Raw genomic sequence first — 22100 nt, 5'->3', positions numbered from 1 at the left:
ATTTATGTAAATGTCTGGAGTTAATACTTAGCATTAACAAATCTCGAAAAATACGACCCTGCTGCAAACTTGGGTCTTATATGACCTTAATAGTACACTATAGCCCTCAAAAGAACTTTATTAGAGCAGTATTAACCTCATTACACCAAAAAGACTTAATCGAGCCATTAACCTGGTAAAAAGTACATCGATCGAGGGCCTAAATTTAATGTTAATAGAAAGCTTCTGGCAAAAGACTCTTTCACAAATCCTTCTGTCAAGATTCGAGTCATCAATTACAACAAAAACAAGAATTGGTTCGTTCATAACGAAACGAATTAACGTCAACCATACACATACAAGGTTTTGCTAATTGCGGATTGGCGTGCCGAATGAGAAACTAAAGAGCCGATAGCAGCAGCTGCAATGGTGGTAACGGCCACCGTCGCGATAGCGAGCAGCGCTGTGCCGATATCGGTGGAGAATCGGGTATTCTCGTAGGTAGCTCATGTCGACCGACAAGTAAAACATCTGCTAGATTGCCCGCTTATTTTTGTTAAAGGTAAGATTACTGGTGAGGTGGTGTCATGGTGAAGGTATTAGTGAAAGCCTGTTAATTCACTGGTTGATTAATCGGTGGCTCCAGAGAAGCACTTTTGGGTTCCTCGGTGGCTCTAGACAACAATTTGAGTATCGGTTGCACTTTGAATAGTTCGGTAGCACCAGAATAAGAATATCGAGTATCGATGAGGACCTGAATAAAAGTTCATAGCATCGAAGGAGATCAGTCCTTAACCCAAATGTTATTTCGGCGCTATTATTCTTGGCCTGTGAGTAAGCAAGGTTCTGCTCTTCAGTCCTAACCTAAACTAATAATTTTTACATTACAAACCGTTTTTTCTTAGCAACACTATTTTTGTTCTTATAAGGTATTGGGCAGCAAGCCAGCAAAATCAAAGTCATATTTCAGCCAACAGAAATAATGAAAAATATTTCTTGTGATTTTTCTTGAGATCTGCAAACAGAAATATTTTTGAACAGAGTTGCCACCTATTTTGAAACGTTTTTTTATCTAAATTTTTGTTTATAAAATAAAGATACCATATTACTATTCATAGATACAAAAAGAAGGAAAATATTTTAGATAATAGTTACCAGGTTTTTTTCGAAATACAAATTTTTGTCTTACCAACTTGAATGAGAATTTTTTTGCATGTACATACATGTTAGGGATGTTGCGAATATGGAATTTTAGATATCCCCGGATGCAAATGCGGATACGAAAGATTAAATTCTAACATCAGCGAATGCGGAGGCGAATGCGGATGTAAAGTATTTTTACAAAAAACTTAATTAAGGTAAGTAAATTAGGCGATTTAGGTAATTAAAAAAATTAAATAGTTAGTAATTTTTAAAAATATATACTTTATTAAGTATGTATTTGAATTTAAAAATTGGAACATTGCCTTTCCATGCTGCAGCCTGTTTTTTAAACGGTCGTAAATCAAGTCGGCCGCTGCGATGTAGTGGTAAGCAGTGCGCGCATTCACTCATCAGTAACTGGGTTCAAGCAACATCGCAAAGAATATAGAAAAAGGGTTTTTCTTAACAGCGCTCGCCCCTCGGCAGGCAATGGCAAGCCTCCGAGTGTATTTGTGCCATGAAAAACAGCTTCTCATAAAAATACAACCGTCGTTGGGAGTCGGCGCACGCCACAAGTCGGAGGAGAAGCTCGGCCAAACACTAAAATATGTGTACGCGCCAATCTATTATTATTGAATCAAACCTGCGCCACTAAATAACTGCTCGCTCCAGGTAACAAATATCTGCGTATGAAACTTGATAACACATTTTTAATTAATTTTTGATTGACGCTGCACCAGTTGAGCGGACTCTTAGTTATATATATTTTTTTTGTTTGCAGTGCAAGAATAATTCCTTTTAGAGAATTGCAGTGGGGCTAAATATGTCGGATGTAGCCTCCTGACTTTTATTTTCGCTTGAAGAATCTAGCATCATGGCAAGATGTCATTTAAACACCGCTTACAAGCCAAACCAGGTATGTCAGGTTTTGCTAAAGCTTTTTCAAAAGACAGCAGCGTTTTTCGATTTTAGTTTTTGTAAATAATTTTTAATCCTTTCTTCAGCGACTGGTTTGAAAAATGTGTGCCTTTAGCGAACTAAAAAGATGGATTTGCCAAATAAATTGCTATTTTCTAGGAATGAAAATTTCGAACAAATTCTGTTCCCAAAGTCGTAGCGGCCAGCCGAATCGGATCATAATGTTGTTATTTTTTTAAAAAGGCACACTTTTTTTATAAACACTTGAATTATTGGAATCACGGATCTTCAACTAGTACTAGTAATTTAATATACATAACAAAGAGTCGAAACACACTTTTAATTTTTTCTTAAATCAATTTTTCCATTTACCCGCTAATACACTTTGTAAAACTTTACCGGCGTTGAACAATCTCCGGCTTTAAATATCATGCTGCCATAGCGAGCTTTAAATAAATGCAAAAACATATGGCGCCTGCGCTGTTCATATTCAAACGCCACGGCGTATACGTAATATAAATTTTCAGCATTTTGTTTCTTCGGTTTTCGAATTCATGCCTTTTTCTTTTTTATGCGTATTTTCCATTAAGGCAATGTTTAAAGTAAAGGAAGAATGCATACAAATTGCTATGCAAATAACCTTTTTTCGCGTAGGAATTGAGTAAAGTATGGGGGATTGAGAGAGCTAAGTTGAATGGTTTTTGGCCAAACGTTTGGGCGACCCTTAAGCGCTGCGAAAATATTAATCTTTTATGAGTAAGTATGTGCGTAAAATGGAGATTTTAAACTGATGGCATCCTTCCGGCCTGTATAACTTCCTGCCAGTCTGTATGTTCGTACGTCCGGCTGTCGGTCTGTTGCCATACATATGTAAGCAAGGCAAGGCTTGTGTGCGGTTGCGTCAAGTCAAGCTCCTTAAGCTTGCCTTAAAGCTGCCCTGAAATTCTTGTTGCTGCTATTTTTGTTCATTACATGTATGTACATACATATGTATGTGCACGCTCGACTCTGCTGTCCCAACGCAATCATTTATTCTTTTCTTGCTTTTATGCGCAAAATGTTTAACTTTCCTTTTTATTATGTAAATATTACATAAACACCCAGAAGCGCTATGGCCTCCATAACGGCGACACGTACACATACGCAGGCATACATTTGTTAAAAAAAAAATCACTCATATTCACATTTGTATACAGCATTTATGTATGTGCACACGTGGGTTTGTGTTCGCTTGCGCTGCAATGCAATCAGTCTCTGCGGTCTGACCGCAAAAAAGTCGTCATTATCATACATTTGCCATAACCAACTTGTTGGACGTACATTGAGCATTTGGCAGCCATTTGTAGGTGAAATTTACGGTATGAAAAAGTCATGTAACTAACACGCAGGCACATATACCTACACATACACACATCGCTTCACTTTCAAATATTATGTGTCTATGAAAATTTATATGACCGTTTATCGGAAGGAAGAAATTTTCCTCATATCAGCTTACATTTTATAATGACGATGTTGAGCAACGAGCAAGCGATCTTTCCCTGGCTTGGCAGCTTGTATGCGAATGCCTGCCAACCAGTCAGTCATTCAACCGCATGCCTATCTCTTTTCTGTCAGCCCTTTCTTTCTTACCATGGTTTGTGCGTTCAATTCCATTGTCTTGCTACTTTACTTCTTTCCGTCTTTCCATCAACAGCCAATTGCTGTGATAGAACCCTTCACAACTGTTCAAACATTTTTTATGGCACACCATAACCGACTTCGCAAAATGATGTGTGGTTATTTGCTGCGGCTGTATGTGTAGTCCTAGTATGTTTTTGGGTGTTGCGTGAAAAGTAAGCGATAAAAGGCAGGCAAACCGACGCGCTAGGGTGTCAGAAACTGAGGAATTGTGGCAGTCATGTGGCAGTTTGCTTGTAAATTGCTTGGCAAAATATTACCACGGACTCGCTGCCAGTTACTCATACTACGGACGAGCCGGGACTTACAAGTCGTTCGTCACAACTGTGCAAGTTAAATTTGAAGGGCGGTGCATATTAAACAAACAAACAAACAAACAAAGAGTAAATATTGCGCCAAACGTATGTTATCTATGTACATACAAAGCAAAAGTTGTGTGGAAAAAGTGACGGTAAAACACAATCTAAGTGAGCCTCAGGGCTGTGATATTGTCAAGTGCATAGTAAAAAATGTTCGCAAGGAAGGGGGTGTGTGGGGAAAGGGCTTGGTTAATTTTATTCCGAACGAGCTCTGCTAGTTGTTGAATATTAGAAGTATGAGTAGGACTACTGTTATACTGTTGAGCTCTTACACTTTTGTGCTATTATGCTTACAAGCTGTTATATTGCTATACTGGCAAACTGTTATACTGTCAAACTTTTGTAGACACTGTTACACTGTTATACAAGTAAGCTTGTTTATTTCTTTACTATTGAACTATTATACAGTTAAACTGTCAAACTGTTATACCCTTTAACTGTTATACAGTGTTTATTTATTTTCTATTAACCAATACAATACAGTTATACTGCCTAACTATTATACTGCTAAGCTGTTATACTGCCAAGCTGTTATACTGTTATATTGGGATTTATTAAAGCTTGTTTATTTCTTTAGTACTAAACCATTATACTATTGCATTATTATGCTGTCTTTGATATCCCATTATCCGGTTATACATTATTCCTGTTATACGAATAATTATTACGTTATGCTGTTTAGTATTATACTGTTACATGAATACTGTAATACTTTTATACAGCTATACAGTTAAACCGTTACACGGCTATACTGTTAAAATGGTGTACTGCCATTTCTCGGAATGTTATACTATTCCAGTGTTATACTGTTAAACGTCTATGTGTTATATCGTCATACTGTTATGCTACTATGCTGTCATACTGTTATATTGTAATAATGTTGTACTGTTATACTCATACAAAAATCCGATAAATGTGTTCTTTCATTGCTTAAAGGAAAACTCTTCACATTGAGCAGGCAGCGGAACGTACTCTCTTGAATCTCTGCAGGAGAGAACTAAGGCAAAGGAAAGGTGTTGTCATTTAAAATAAAATAAAAATAAATAAATAAAAATGGAGGTCCCAGCTGGCACCAGCTCTTCCCCTATACAGGCAAGCACTCCCACGTGATACACAGATTGCTCTGGAGCGCCATAAAGTATTGGCATAGGTATCTATAGTCTCAAGATGAGACTATAGCTGACGATGGAGAAAGTCTCGACCATTTTTCAGAAGCAGGTCTGCGCCAAAGCTCACTGTATAGATCTGTTTCTCTCAACACTTGATTTGATTATAGGTACACTATTTCGTTATAGTTAAGAAATCATGTGTCGAGAGACATATATTTATATGACTTTTTTCTGAGAGCAGTCCTTAAGTGGATAAAGAAATTTAACCATCTAACAGCAACTTTTTGTAGCAGGTCAAAATAAAATAAATTAAATTCCTTGAAATTAGTTAAAACTTATTCACGGAAAGGTTCAGGATAGAGATAGTAGGAATAAGAGAACAACACTGGCGATATCGTCAAGCCAACAGCTTATTTACAACTCAAAGAGACACTTAATTCTGAATAACTTTGCCGTAGAGAGAAACTAAGGATTTTCGTAAGTAGTAAGAAGTTTTTTTACTAGCCCAACTCCAATAAAAAACGCACCACCTTACTTAACTCGCTACAGCTGTAAAAATTGTTGATTTGTTTCGCAGAAGCAAACCTGTTCGATCCTGAAGTAGTTCCTATCAAAAGGATCGTCAATTGTTTACTTATCAAACAAAAACCTTTTCAGATATATCTCATATAACTGGTATTGTTATCGAGATCTTTATCGACATACTTTTCAAACAAAAACCTTTTCAGATATATCTCATATAACTGGTATTGTTATCGAGATCTTTATCGACATACTTTTCATTAAAGGTATACCAACATCTCTTCATCCCTTTCGTAATTGTTTACTTATCAAACAAAAACCTTTTCAGATATATCTCATATAACTGGTATTGTTATCGAGATCTTTATCGACATACTTTTCATTAAAGGTATACCAACATCTCTTCATCCCTTTCGTAATTGTCTTCGAGTATCTTATTGTTTTCAGTGTTGTTATCGATTTATAATAAAAACTATAACCTAATAACTATTCTGTGATTTTTATTTCTACGATCATGAGTCGTTATTATGTAATTTTTATTTTATCGATCATCATTAATCGTAATTTATGATTTTTATTTTTTCAATCATCTCTAAACGTTATTTGGTTATATAAATTTTTACGGTAAAAAATAATCGGATTCTTATCTTTTTCGATGATTTCTAACCGTTCTAATAGAGGCTGCATTTTTATAGGCGATATAAATATTTTATGATCTAAAAAACTAAATTTGGATATAAGAGCTATAATATGATAGAAAAAATTAATATTATAAAATAACGGTTAAAAATTATCGGAAAATAAAAATTCAAGAATAAAAATTACTTTTAATGGAAAAAATAAAAATCATAAAATTATGATTAAAAACGTTAAATAAATAAAAGTTATTGAATGACGATTAGTCGAAAAAAGCATAAAATAACAATTAAAAATTATTGCAGTGATTGTAAAATAAAAATCCTTTTAAATAAGAATTATTTTCAGGCCCTGCTTTATACGTGATGTTTTTGTTTTTATTAGGATTGGCGAAACTATATTCAGTTTCAGCATTAAGCCTAAGCGCCGATGTTTGGAAGAAGTTCCATTTTATTGCTTTTTGTATTGCAGGTACATGCTTTTAGCCCAATCCTTTTTGGATGTACGTATTTCTTATTTTCGTTTGAAAATTTATGCTTGAACTTTCGCATCAAGAAATTTCATTGAACTTTTTATCCACACGCTACTAGCCGCTTTTTTATCGCCTTCTAGTTTTATGGTAAATATTCTTTATAAACTAAAACTATTTTCATTTAATTGTGCTAAAATATTAATTTTACTGTTTACTGGAATTTCTTTATTCCATCATAATACACTTCAATTTTGAGCAACATGCAAATTAGTGCGAACAACGAGCCGAGAACTTTTTAGAATTTTGCTTAAATTAAAATATTACAAATTCCGTTTCAATTTTCTTCAACATTCAGCTAGGCAACCGCTCACTTAAGCCCCTCTTTCCCTGTATTGGCATTGTGGGGCTACAGCTGGTTGTGTTGTGGCAACACTTTGCTTGTCTGTCTGTCTGTCTGTCGTTGGCTGTTTGTTGCGCTGTACTTGGATTATTTTCCTGTTTTCTTTTCCCTTCTGTAAACCTTTTATTTACGGGCATTTCGTTTTTTTTACTTCTTACATGCATGATTTGTTACAGCAGATGTTTGACTGTGCGTATGCGTGTGCATAGTAAGAAGAATAAGAACAAGAGCGAAAAAAGGAATTGCGCTTAAAAGGCAAATATAGAAGAAACTTTTTTCTCACTCACCCGTGCTGGTTGCATACATTTGCTTTGTTTGTGCGTTTGTGTATGAGTTGTTGTACTTATTTATTATGTAAAATTTATATGAATGAAGATGTGTCTAGATAACAAACAACAACAAATTTAAATTGCTAAAAAGCTGCTGTGGGAGCAAGCATTCAAACAAAATGCTCAGCATGTTGCCTATTTACCAACACCAAAAGTGTGATAAGGAGTGTCAAAGGGGTTTTGCCATTTATCGGTTACTTGGAGTAATGAGGAGGTGACGATGGTATACAAGGAAATAGCGTCAGTAAAGTGGTAAAGGATATTCAAGCATAGTAAAGTAGCTGCTGGTGTTGAATCTTGATGACGGGCGACACAAATGTGAACTACAGCAAACATAAGTGCGTATGTATAAGTGTTTTTTTTTTTTTTTTGTAGGTGCAGTTATATTAGTAAATTAGTATACAGCAGGCAAGCGAGTACACTGATTTGCTTTATGTTTGTATTAGGAAAAAAAAACACAAAAACGCATTTACACGTGTCCTTACACAAGCAAATAAAGAGTAAAAGGCGAGTTTGGATAGTCGACTCTACATACTTGTATCTTCAGATCTCAAAAATAATTCCGAAACGTATGTAGTAAATTTCAGGAGAAGCATCAGCTGATTTTAAATAAAATTATAGTTAAAAAAATACGCTTTTATTACAACCAAAACTGAAAATTATAAAATTATTTATAAATATAGAGATTATGTTTAAGAAGAATAGTAGGTTCGCTAACTTGATTTCATTTAACTTTTTAAACTTGCTTAAGATAGGATTAAAGTGATTGGCCCATAGTCATAGTCAAAATACAGCCGACTGTAAAGTTATTTGCATCTTTTTTTGGCCGATATCGCCTTGAAAATATATCACTAAATGTGAACCTAATCGGATCATAAATACGGATAAATTCATCTTTCATGTTGCATTGTCATCAGGTTTTGAGCTAAGTTTCAAGTTTCAAGTCTGTAGCTCATCGAGAAGTTTATTAAATATTGATTTGCAAAATTCCAGGAAAAACATACAAAGATACATACATACATGCATACAAGTGAAGTTAAATAAAAGCTTGTAAAAAATGATCTGCAAAAACTTACGAACATCACACGCCACCAGCCGCGACTAGCCGTGTCGCCTTACACCAGGTTACTTGTTGTTGTTGTAGCAGCATACAAATTCCCCAAAGAGTTTGTGGGGAGTGATGCTGGAGTGACAGTCCCTGGCCAGATATATACACATAAGTACATAATTCTGGGTCGTTCCGGTTACGTAGACCCGATTGTCGTGGGAACAATACCAGGCTACTCGTACGCCCCGCTTATGGCTGGTTGTAAAAAAAATTAGCAACTGCAGCTCTTTGTTTGAATTTTTTATATTTTATAAACAGAATTAGAAAAATTTCTGATAAATGCATATGTATATACAAATATCGATAAATCTTTCAATTCGATTTCATGGAAAAATTTTGAGTAAGCTGTTTTATAGCCCATTAAATTCTAGTATATGAAGTGCAAGTTAGTTACATGCCGCTAAAATATAGTGTTGGTTTTTTGTAGAGTTTTTCTCGCTCAAGAAAATGCGCAACACGCCCGGCAAAAATATCTAAAAAAACAACAGTAACTTTTATTGACTTTAAACTTGCACTTTATATACTTACTAAAATTTAATCGGCTACAAAACTGCATACCCAAACATTTGTATTGAAAAATTTCGATGAAATTTCTTGCATTCTTCAAGTTCTTCGAAATTAAAAAAAAAAAATATTGTTGTGGTTTTTGCTGTTGCATGAACTATATTTTTAGCAAAAAATATACCTACCTACCTAAAAAAATTGGTATGGAAAGTATAAACGCTTTTTGTCGCTGACTGTTTGCACATTCGAGAGGCGTCTGAAAAATATCCCACACAATTTGTATGGAAATCTATTCCCGATAGGTTTCGCCCACAATGCCTGCTCAATTTCTTTAAAGCATGTCTATCAAAAGTTGATTATTACTTCATGTAAACTTGTTGAGGATTCAACGCAGAGGGAGGGTAAATAACAAACGTTCGATGCTATCACTGACATGCCACACAAAATATTTAGAAACCCATCATACAATTTTTCAAATAGGTGGCAACCCGGTAAATCCATATTTCAGCAATAAACTATTTGGCCGTACACTTTGATACTCATATTGTAGTATTAAATTTAACTTATCAATTAAAATAAATTTGAATTTTCGAACAGGTGGCAATCCTCCACAAAAATGTTTTCAACTGTAAGCCTTCTTGAATCCCTTTTATTTGACCGCCATATTGTAATATTTACCGTATTTTATCAATTTACTTAAACTGAAATTTTCAAACATGTGGCAACTCCTTAATTTAATTTTATTTGTTTTCTACATTCTTCTATTGTTCTAGACCTCTGGCAATAAATTGGGAAAATTGCATTCAATTGCATGGAGCATTAGTTTTTGAGGGATGCGCGTACAATCAAACAGAAAGGCAGACAAAATTAAAAAAAATGTTGATTTGGCTTCTGTTGTTCTAATAAATACCGCCCCCCCCCCCCCCCCCCCCCCCCCCCCGCCGATATTAATTTTTCTTTAATATCTATAATATATACAGGCTATTTATGCGTTTGGTTTTGTTGGTTGATTTTACCGACAGGATTAGAAGACGATGAGTTTTTTGAATCACAGAAATTTGGTTGAAACTACATAATCTATAAGATCTTCTTTCTACCTTTCATCCTTTTCCACTCTTCATGCGCGTAGCAAATAGCTACATAAGCAAACATTCAAAAAAAACCTATGAAAAATGCAGCTGAGTTCTTTCTTAATATATTTATGTGAAAGCTATTTAGTTAAAAAAATATGCATCCTCTCCATCTTCACACTTTGCAACTACACACTTCTCGTTAATAACCAGCCCAAAAGGAGTTTTGTATGCTGTATGCATTTTATTTATCTGCCAATTCCATCTAAGCGCCATAATATATGGCTAGCAATAAGTATTGCGCTCGCGAAAGCAAATATAAACGAAATGCCAAAAATAATGGCAGCATTGCGCTTTACTAAAAAAAACCAAAAAAAAAAAACATGAACAGCTACAACTACTACAATGATGAAACTGACGAAATTTATCTGTCTTTGTGCAGCAAAAGCAATCCATTTTCGGGGCTTAGAACAACTTTTTTTTGTATACAAAGGCTTGCTGGTGTGCAGTGCAATACAGCTGGCTGCTAGAAATTTTTGCAGTAAAATAAAAAAAAATGTTCTATTCAAGTTCAGCATTTGCTTGCTGCACACAAGTAACATCTAACGACCGAACAAGTCATTGCAGCTACATATGTATGTACAAAACGTTGCTTGTTGCCGTTTACTGCTGCGCACTGTTGCATTTTGCGATATTCTTTATTTATTTGAAGTAACACTTTGCAAAGTTTTGCTCCAAACATGCAACGGTAATCCAACGGCGCTGTTGCTTCGTTGCTGTTAGAGTGATGAAAAGCTGAGCGAATGCTGACATTATGGTGGCAGGATGAATGTATGCAAGGATAGGTGGATTAGACTACATGCAATGTAAGCTTTTGCGAGTGGGTGGGTGCGAGCGTGCATGTGTGATTGCCTTACTGCTTGCAGTAGATGATGAAAAGCATGCCTGGCATTTGCAACACATGTTGCTTTTGGCGCTTTTAAGCCAATATTTCAAGCGCGTTGTTTCATTTATGCACACAACTTTTTGCTTCACTTGGCTTGCTTCCTCGCTTTGTTCTAAACTTTTGCTGCTTTTTCAATACTTCTCCTTCAATATTTTTTGGCTTAATTTATTTTTTCACGCTACAAATAACTTCTATCTCGTCAAAAGTGTTTTGATATTTATTTATTACGAAATTGTCTATTATTGCCACTGCTTCTATTTAAGTACCCCTACTTGTTTACACCCAACTAAAACTTTTTTTAAAATATAAAAATTTTTACATTTACGCATCGTGATTCCAATTAAGATTTTATCAGTTTCCAATATACATACATACATATGTACTTCTTTCTTTGCCTACAGCTGTTCGCAATCATTTGGGTTAACTATGTTATTATTTTTGATTGAAATAGAAACCCTTACTAGCAGTAAAAATAATACTCTAACAGTCTCTTAAAAATCCATTTTTTTTTTATTTTAAGCAATTTGGTTTCTTATTTTCATTTGCTTATTTGCCAAGTTAATTTGCTGTGGTATGCAAACCCGTTGGGCATTGAAAAGAGCTTTGAGCATAGCTGCATTACAGAGCAATTTATATGTTAATTTTTCGATAAATGTCATCACTTGTGATGTAAAGCGGAAATTTTTCCATCGAAGCTTGACTTTAAATACTATGAGTTAGGAGAAATAGGGGGTGAAAAAATTTTATGTAAAGAATTGTTCCTCAAAAGTAGAAAAAAACACTTACAATCAATGCTACTCTCACCGAAAAACTGCTTAGGTATTTCTTGTAACTGTATCTAAAGTACCACAAGACAGTGCATCAGTCTGTATGTCTTATACAACGCGGATATTACCTCAAACGACTACCTAACAATTTCCACTTTTGCTGACGACACTACAATAACACTGTCGGGACGATAAAATTACACAAAAACGCCGAGACGCGTAAACTTAATTTTGGGTCATAGATTGTGGGTCTGTACTCCATTTTTTTAGATCAATTAATTTTCCCAAGATATTTTCGTTTTAAGTTTGCACTGCGAATTAAAAAAATTCAAACTTTAACATGGAAAATGTTACTCATACGCCATGGGTAAGTACAAAATATGTACAAGTACGGCCATATACGCTATGGCGTGTGAGTAACATTATTTCCGGTCTCTATTTCATATAAAAAACTATTGCACATTTTCATTTCACATTAAATTTTCGTGAAATCATCTGTTCCTAGGTAATCATATGAAAGCTGTAGCCCATTGGTCCGCAGACTGGCCAAGAAAGGTTAACAAATAAACAAGACCGACTGTCCATCCTTGACTTGACAACGTACATATCCCACAAAGAAATCATTTCAGTTGGCTAGTAGTCCACCTGGAGAGGTGACTAGGATCGATAATAAGGACAACTCTTAAGATGAAAGCCGATTCTTTAAACTGGCTTATTAACTCTCGCTTACCTCTGAGTTTGAATCTATGGACCTATCTGCACCTACATATGCATTCGAGTTATGGGGCAACGCGAGCAGTAGCAACATCGAAGTCCTTCGTCGTGCGCAACTGAAAATGCTTTCAAACAATCACCGGAGCGCGGAGGTATAACCGAAATAGAGCAACGGAAAACTACATTAAATATAGGTATTGAAGAAAAATTAAAATTGCGTCTTTATTAGATCAAAAGTAGCTAAATCAAGAATTTTTAGAATTTTTTTCTGTCTGTATGTTTAAACGCGCATGACTCAAAAACTAATACATGGAACTGAATGCAGTTTTCATCGTTGTATTGCTAGAGGTCTAACTTAAAATATAGAATAATTCTAACTAACCCCCTAACTTTCAAATTTTCCTTATATATATATAAAATATTACCCTGAAATGCCAGCTTAATATGGTCGATCCTCCCCCTAAATTTCATTCTGGCTACGCCGATGGATAAGATAAAGTAAATTATGAAATATAGCTGTCAAAATAAAGAAGTTTAAGAACCTTTAAATCCGAAATTATTTTTAAGGAAGAATGCCACCTGCATGAAAATATTAATTTAATTTAATTTTGAAGATAAATTAAATATTGCAAAATGGGTACCAACTTAAAGGAGTTCAGGAAAGTTTACTCCCACACAATTTTGTGGAAGTAACCCCAATGGGATGTCACCTGTTAGAAAAAGTTTATGAAATTAAATTGAAAAATTAAATGCAATATATGCAATAGGGTTATTACCCTAAGAAAGTTTTAAAATGCTTACTGTCGAAAATATTTTTAAAGCGGGTTGACACCTCTTTGAAAAATTTAGTTCAGTTAAGTCGAAAGATAAGCTAAATACTATAATATGGGTATCAAAAAAAAGTATTTGAGAAATCTTTTTATGGAAGATAAGTATACGTACTTAGATTTTTCTTAGACAAATACTGAATATGTACACCTTTGAAAAAGTGAACGATCTGTAGACTCGGGTTATAAGCTTATAAATTAAATTTCCATGAGAATGTCAATAATTTACCTGTTTTCTAAATACCTTCCAAAATAAAAAATAAAGAGTGCTTCATAAATTTGAAAATTTTGTGAAAAATACTCTTCATAAAGCTCTTTTAATTTTTTTTTTTTTTAATTTTTATGAATGAGGTCATATGAGTTTCAGTAGGGAATCATGATAAAAACATAGCAAGGTAGAACCGTTCTCTCAATTTGTCGGCCATGATTTTTTTTTGAAGTTTGCCAACATTTTAAAATCATATAAAAGTGAAAATAAAAAATTGAAATTGTTCGAAATTGTTGTTGCTTGAGATTGAAAATGAAAATGTGTGTGTGAGTTTTTGAGTAAATTTAAAAATTAAATTGTTTGGAAACGTCAAGAATTTTAAAAGTGACTCTCAGCGGTTCTACCTTACTATATTTTTATCATGGAGGGAATAACAACACAAAAATACTCTCAAGGCGCAACGACGATATATGAATGTGTTTAGAAATAAATAATACCAAAATAGGTATAAGGCGCAATATTTTAAAAGAATTGTCTGTTGGAAGACTCCATATGACAGAAAAAGATTTTCCGGAGGTTACTCATACGCCCCGCTGTTCTGCATTCTCATGAAACACATATTCGAAGCTTTTTTTGTACTTTGGTTTTGAATTTTTTTTGTGTATTGTATTTTGTATTTTGCATTGTTTTTTTTTGTGATTTGCACTTTTCTATTTTGTAATTTTTATTTAGAGTTTTGAATCTTGTATTTAAAGTTTTTTTTTGTTTATTTTGTATTTTCTGTTTTGTTGTGTGTTTGTATTTTTTATTTTGTATTTTGCAGCTGGTATTTTGATTGTTATAGTTTCTAATTTGTATTTTGAATTTTGCATTTCGCGTTCTGCGTTTTGTATTTTTCATTCCCTGGTTTGTTTTGTATTTCATATTTCATATTTTGGATTTTGTGGTGTTGTTTTTTTCATTTTGTGTCTCGTATTTTGTATTTTCTGCTTTGTTTTGTATTTTGTGTTAATTGCTATGACCAGCTCCTCTCTTGAGCCAAAACCATGTAAAACTTCACAAAACCCGTAAAAGTTATGTTCTCAAAAATTTGGGAAAAAATTATTTTTTAAATTTTTAGTTTAGGTTTGAATTTGAGCTCAACTGTGATTTATGATTTCAGAGCTTCATCATAAAAATTGCTTATATTAAAACGCTAATTCTGAAATAGATTGTAAATGTTTTTTTTTTTTTTAATTTTTAATCCACGAATAGTATTCAAAAACATCAACCCAAACGCAATTAATACTTAAATTCGCTTTAATTTCATATCCAACTTAGCTCAATTTCAAATTTTTCTCATTATAGGTTTTATTTAATTTTCTCTAAATTGCAACTCCGCCAACTTTATTTGAGCCGCGCCCAAAACTGTTTTGAAAACAAAAAAAAACACACAAAAGGCCATGTGCACAAACAAATTCGCAGCCAACTCGGTTAACCGCATGAATACCCCTTGCAGTTATAGTGGAAAGCGACACAAACTGCAAGTGATGTTTTCCAGCCCGCGTACTCACACACACACACACACACACACAGCATACTCACTCGTATGCCAGCAGATGAAGCAATTTTTAGCTGTTGGAATTAACTGCAAAAAGTTTGAGAAATGCATAAAATCAGAAACAATCATTTATTTTGCAATTTCATTTAGATGCCAGTGCAGGAAAAAGATACAGAACAAAAACGAAATTCCGAATAAACCAATAAAAGTAAAACAAACCATATCACAAAACCGAGGAGTAGCCAGGAAGTTGACTGGCTGACTGGATAGCAAACTTTTTGGCAGTTTTTCAAACAGTTCAACCGGCAAATGAGTGGGACACAAAGAGGTGGAGGAGGAGTAGCAGCAAGCGAGGGAAGATAGGGTTAACGGAGTTGAATCTGCAGCGAGTGCCAGAAAACCGGCGACGCTATATAAATATGAGTAGCAGTAGAGTGCAATCAATTGTTTGTATATGCATACATACTTATGTAGATACATATGTATGTACCCATATTCCCGACTGATTGTTTCCTGCAGAATATGTATGACAATAAAACTTACTTTTCTGGACTGTCTGTGGCACGTGTGGATGTGCAGATGACATTTCTTTTTTTGTGGCTTCATATTTACAAAAAATACTTTGATGCAGATGAGAAGAGAAGCAAAAAGAAGGTAGACTTTAGCTTGTAGTCGCGCCTGCAAGAACTCTTCTTTAAAATGCTTACAGACACCCGGTATTAAATAAATTTTTATAAACCTTTAATACTTAATCCAACCAGATGTGGAAATCTAGTGGATGAAAGCCACTAGGCAGTTCAAATTAGGGTCTCCTAAATATCTATAGCTCGTTCAAACTTTCTTAATCTTAAAAAGCCCCTAAAAGTCTAAAATACTATTATTTTTTGTTATAATGAGCTCGACCTCCCCAACTGACACCATTATCATCGGGTACCCTCCTACTCTTGTTCGTTGGACATAAATTTGCTTTGACTCTGAATAAAGGAGACATCTTTCTCTTGCTTCTCTGGCGGCTTTGACTTCAAACAAAGGACTGCTGCCATAAAAAGGTATCCATCGAAGCTCTCTAGGTAGTGTTTTTGATATAATTTTCTATTCGCTTGTACATATGTCCGCCTAGAAATCTATGTATATGAGGTGGAGAGACCACCGTCATCCAGAAAGCAAATATAAAGGAGCTAAGAGGTCGCCTTATCGATTTTGTAATGATACTCCGCGACGTAGCGTGACGTGGTGTGGCGCGTGGAAGGGGGACGCCGCGAAGCAAAGCAAATTTAATGATATAATAATAATAACCCGAAATAAAGCCAATTGACCTTATTTCCGTTGATCTTATTACCTGTCACTAAATGCAGACCTGTACAGCAGTCAGTGGAAACATCTTGCCATTATTTCAGACCCTAACATAGACTACGTTTTTCAAGTAAATATTCTACTTTGAGTAAGCTCCGAAAAAAACTGGCGCCAGTTTTTGTGGATCCGGCACCACACTTTTCATTGCAATCGGCATAAGCTCCTTCATACCAAGGAGCGTATGACCTCGAACTTTATTTATTTATTTAACTTCAGAAAGCGATTTAATACCCATTTTTGAAGAAGAGTATTTTGCCACTCATAAGTACTTGGTAGCAAGAATCACGGAAACACTGCGCTGGATACTAGACGAACGGACGAAGAAATAAGATTGGCTCGTTATCTGCTATGGTGGAATTGGTATAGTTTGCGGGGTCAGATAATCTTCTTCAAATCTTGCAATTAGCTGATGAGCAAACTTGGAACGCAGCAAATACTGGGAGAAATAAGGGGGCTTTTGCCAAACCAGAAACGAAAATCAGGTTGCTTACTGGGTATTTAGTGCATCGCTCATATGTAATTGGTTACGGAATATAACCAGTATTTGCCTTGAAGGGAAATCGATATACATTAGGTGTGATTCTCCGATATGTGCCAGCCTAACAGGGCAATTCTGGATAAGATAGTAAAAAGTTTTTCGTAAGACAAATGAAAACATGGTAGTTCGAAACACTTTTGTTATTCTAGCAAAAAATTCTTAGAATAAAGACCTCTCATTCACCACTTGTGGTGAAAACCCCTTTCCAAGAAAAAACGTCAAAATATCATTTTGCTTTCGCCGCAATAGCCGAGTGTGCGAAGCACTCGTGTGCTATTTGAGAGATATGGGTTGAAGTCTTCGGGTAGCAGATTGTTAAGTCTTTTTTATATTTTGATTGTTTTTCTTTTAATTTAAATTTCTTTTGGTTATTAGACTTCGTTGTCCTAAAAAGAAAAATTATATTTTATTTGTTTTTAACAGGAAAAAATATTTGTTTTTAATTTCATTAAATTTTTAAGAAAACATTTTTTTAATTTTTGCTTTTTTTCTTAATATAATTTTGGTTTAGTTTTTAAATTATTTTTGTTTAAAAAAGTATATTTTTTTCATTAAATTTTTTGACATTTCTCTTTTGAATATAATCTTCTTTATATTTTATATTTTGTATTAAAAATAAAAATAATTTTTTAATTTAAATTATGCTATTTTAAGGAATTTATTTTCCTTTTTAATTTTTTCTTTCCTTTAATGAACTTTTTAATTTTCGGATTTTATTGTTTTAAAAATTATGTTTCTTGTAGTCTTTTATTTGTAGATTTTATTGTTGAAAAAAATATATATATGTATATATAGATATATATATATATGTATATTTATTTCTTTTAGTTTTTGAAATTTTGTTATCTATTTTTACTGCCTTACTCTCGAGATTTTCTTTCTTTTCCATTCATTTTATTTAGTTTTCGGTTTTTATTATGTTTTTAAAGGAAAATATACACACTTTTTTTAATTAGATTTTTTTTTACTTTTTGCTAAAATACAAAACAGAATAACGCTAAGACCTCCTCGTTAGCAGATCTTTCAATTAGTCTTTCGAAAGACAGTAAAGAGCTTTCAAGATAGTTGCCAGAATTGACTTTTGTCTTTCGAGTAAGACTGAGCCAGACTAGAACACTTAAATTCATCCATAGTCGAACTATTTATGTATTTCGAGAATTCGTCTACCAAAGTACTGCTAGAATGGATAGCCTAAATGCAACTTTGAAAAAAAATTATAGGGTGGTAACCATTCAGTTACATATTTAAAAAGTTCTAAACCAGTTGAGAAATATCAAAAAATCTTTCAGTCAAAGAATTTAAAAAAGTTTAGTGTTGATAAATTTGAAATGCGCTTACTCATTGGTTTTATTTTCCTCGCGTTAGATAGCAGAATTTTAAAATAAAATTGCAGCTAAAAAGTCTGCAAACATGTAGTTGACAATTGCAGCCAGTTGATGAAATTTAAAACTGTCTGCATGCCGCATGGCTTCTAAACTGCATAGCTACGTAAAAAAGCGCACATTTCACTTCCGAGTAGACACATCAAGCAATTGAGTGACATAAAAAAAATATAAAAAAAAAGAATTGAAAATCCAACCGATTACTCAGTTCTGACTAGGTCCAGACAATGACCAGCTTCTGCTGGTGTAGTAACAACTATTAAAAAGCAACTGCTACTCCACAAACAGACATTGCGACCAAAATCAGTTAGCACTTTAGCGCCTAAGGGCATATTAACAAAAACGCTACGCTAAAAACACTCGTTGCAGAAATAAAAATAATGCTTTATGAGTGCTTTGGTATGTGTGCAGCCCACTTACTACTATACAATTTATGCACGTATATCGTTTGAGTTATCAGGTATACTTTCCAGTGCATTTTAGCTACATAAACGCGAGAAGCTTAGCTATCACCTAAAAAATTCAAGCTATTACCATTTTCAGTAGGTAATATATGTATACCCACACACTTAAAAGCATATCTTTTTGTTGGAGCGTCAATTTTACGACCTGCGCTCGCACAGCAGTCCTGACGAAAAATATCCGCCTTTTAGTGCTACTCAAATATTTACTCTGGTTTATGCAACGTTTTATTTTTATTACTTTATTGCGCTTCTCTTAAAATGGGAAGAGTTCCAAAAGCAAAATTTCGTTTTTAGCAAAAAGGTACTGAACATTTGTTCAACAAAGTTTGCTTTATTCACCGACACTTCATACCCCCTACTGGGCTAACTAAGGTCCATTTGTGTGCTTCTCTTTTGCCGGGCTCTGAGTGTCATAAAAGTGACGCAGAGCAATCAGTTTAATGTCGCAATGGAAATGCTGTGTTTGAGTTATATCATTAGTTACTTATATTATGCTCGCACTCGTATGTCTTTCATAGATGTCTGCTATAATTTTTACGCTGTCTTGTGTGAAAAAAGAGCAAAAGTAGAGAGAATAAGTCAAGGAGTCTGGCGAAGAAGCTATGCCATTGTGAACTCGACAATTTTTTGGGCTGAATTCTTTAATTATTTAGCTTAAATCAATTATTCGCCCACTTAAAAAAAAAATGGATTTGTGCTCGTAGCTGATAATCTCGACCTAAAAATTCATTGAACAAAATTTAAAGTTGCCAAATATTTTTTCGAATGAGACCTTACCAAGAATGAGAACTTACCAAGAATCGGTGTAGTACTTAGAGGCACATCACGGAGTTCGTCGAAACCTACTTCTTTGAAGCCGCTCCCCTGACCGAAGTGTGGCTCTAAACGGAAAGGCCGAACTAGATTTGGCGTCATCCTTTTGCATTTGACAAAACTTAGAATCAAAACCTTATCTTTGGACCTGCGATAAAAGCGCTTACTTCAGCAACGATCAACTCAATATTTGAGCAGGAATGTCGAGGAATTCTACATAATCCTACATACCGTTCCTTCGTCCTTTTCGAACTGCTAATAATGGCGTGAAACTTTCGAAATCTACTCTCATTCCATACAAACTGTCATTATGTTTGCCAACTTCTTCCAACTGAACATGCAAAAACTTTCGAAGGTCATAGAAGCGCCTTGAATATTGCATTTCTTAGAATTCGCCAACATATTTTGGTTTTCATATTCCATGGCAAACTCTAAATTCATTGCTGTTACGAAATAACTTAAAGACGCTGCATGTAAAACAATCATAATAAGGAGGGTGGAAAACTGTTTTCTTTTTTTCTCAGTAAGCTTAAACTTATACCACTACATTTGTTGTTATGATGCCACTTCATAACTTATTCACACATTCAAGGTCGCTAGCTGGCGTAGATATACGAAAATAAAAAAATGTTTGCAAAAATATTTCTTAAACGCCAAGCAAATAGCACATAAGGAGCAAACCCAAATAGCAGCATCAGATACTTTATAGTTTTATTATGCAGTTAGTGTGGTTTTTAAATTGTTGCTATTACTTTTGGCTGTGAACTCAATGATATGTATATTTATACTAAAGTACGCGTAGTTCTGAGAAAGTGTGTAAAAGAAGAGTCTATGCTCGTAAGAAATGGAATAGCGAAATGTATGAACACTCAATAAATCTTATTTATTGATCGCGAGTAAAAGCGCCTTGAAGTATGCTGCGAAAAAGCGTTGACGGTGGTTTAAAGAATGGTGAGATGGTATTTGAGATGATATATTCGCTGGTATAAGAAAGTACATATTCAAACCGTGCAGGAATATCCCATAGCGTGCGGTGAGTGGCTTTCTATTCGAAACTATTTGCTTTTTTCGCGCAAACAGCGGTTGAGTTTTTTACGAATATAAGTAACATATGTATGCGCGATTGTATATTGGGCAGTGGCGGAAGTGCCCAGAGAGGTTATTTTTGGATAGTTACGAACTAGAAGTAAATCTCTTTGTTGAAATCATTAAGTATTTCAGAATTATTTAGAATTCTGTTCTATTAGTAGAAAGTAGTGTGTAGTAGTTGAGTGAGTGAGTGAGAGAGAAAATGTGTGAGTAAATGAGTGAATGAGAGAAAAATGAGTGAGTAAATGGGTGAGTGGGAGAAAATTGAATGAGTAAATGAGTGAGTGAGTGAATGGTCGAGTAAGTGAGTAAAGCACTCTGTGACCATATGAGGGAGTGAAAGGGTGAATAAGAAGGGTAATTTTGTGGGTTGATGAGGGGGTGAGTTAAACATGAGCGTGCAGGTGATGGAATGGCTAAATGAGCAAGTGAGTGAGTGAGTGAATGAATGAATAAGTGAGTGAGTGAATAAGTTTGCGAGTGATTTTTTGATTGAGTGTGATAAGTATTCAGTGTGTGAGTGAGTGAGGGACTTAGTGTGTGAGTGCGTAGCTGGTGAAGTAAGTAAGGTAAATAGTGGGTGAATTATTAATTGAGTGATTTAACAACTGACTGAATGATTGAGAAAGTTTGTGAGTGATTAAGTGAAGGAATGATTGAAAGGGTGAGTAAGTCAGGGACTGAGTCAGTTAGTGCGTAATTAATAAATGAAGGAGTGAACAAGTGTGATCCCTCTGCTAACGTACCTTCTCATTGCCCTTACTCCTCCACAATGATACTATCACAGATGCAATGAAGTTGCCACTACTTCAAAGATCAGCTCACATTTTTCCCTACAGGGTCATAATCGTAGAATTATTACTCGAAAATAGTAGTTGTAGTCTAAGGACTATAGTCAACAGTATTGTACTGCCAAATCGATTGGGAGTAAATCAAAAAGCACTGTAAGTAGGAACCTTGAGTAGAAAAGTGAGCAAGGAATAGAATAAATTTCTTGGAAATATTTTTCGCCTGCAAAATTCTTTTACGAACGCTGCACTGTTGTTAGTGCGCTACTCTTGAACTTTTCATTGCCATCGTGAAACTCAAGCGTAAATTTTCAATCGAATTTTCTGTGTCATTTGAGCAAAATTTACAACTCACTTGTTTGGGGAGAATTTTGTTGTTGCTTTCAAGTCATACAACTGTATCATCGGCGAGGTGGAACTACTTACCCTTACAGCAATGCTA

General features: G+C 34.5%; 1 protein-coding gene across 1 annotated transcript in view; it reads right to left on the bottom strand.

The window, feature by feature from the left end:
- Positions 1-22100, bottom strand: part of LOC118738940 (chondroadherin-like protein) — a 41232-nt gene that overhangs the window by 1959 nt on the left and 17173 nt on the right. The gene's annotated exons all lie outside the window — the stretch shown is intronic.

The sequence above is a fragment of the Rhagoletis pomonella genome, unplaced genomic scaffold (assembly GCF_013731165.1).
Source record: "Rhagoletis pomonella isolate Grant_MI unplaced genomic scaffold, Rhpom_1.0 Rhpom_scaffold_00005, whole genome shotgun sequence".
In the NCBI taxonomy this organism is placed as follows: domain Eukaryota; kingdom Metazoa; phylum Arthropoda; class Insecta; order Diptera; family Tephritidae; genus Rhagoletis; species Rhagoletis pomonella.
This window is presented reverse-complemented; position numbering and strand designations above follow the sequence as displayed.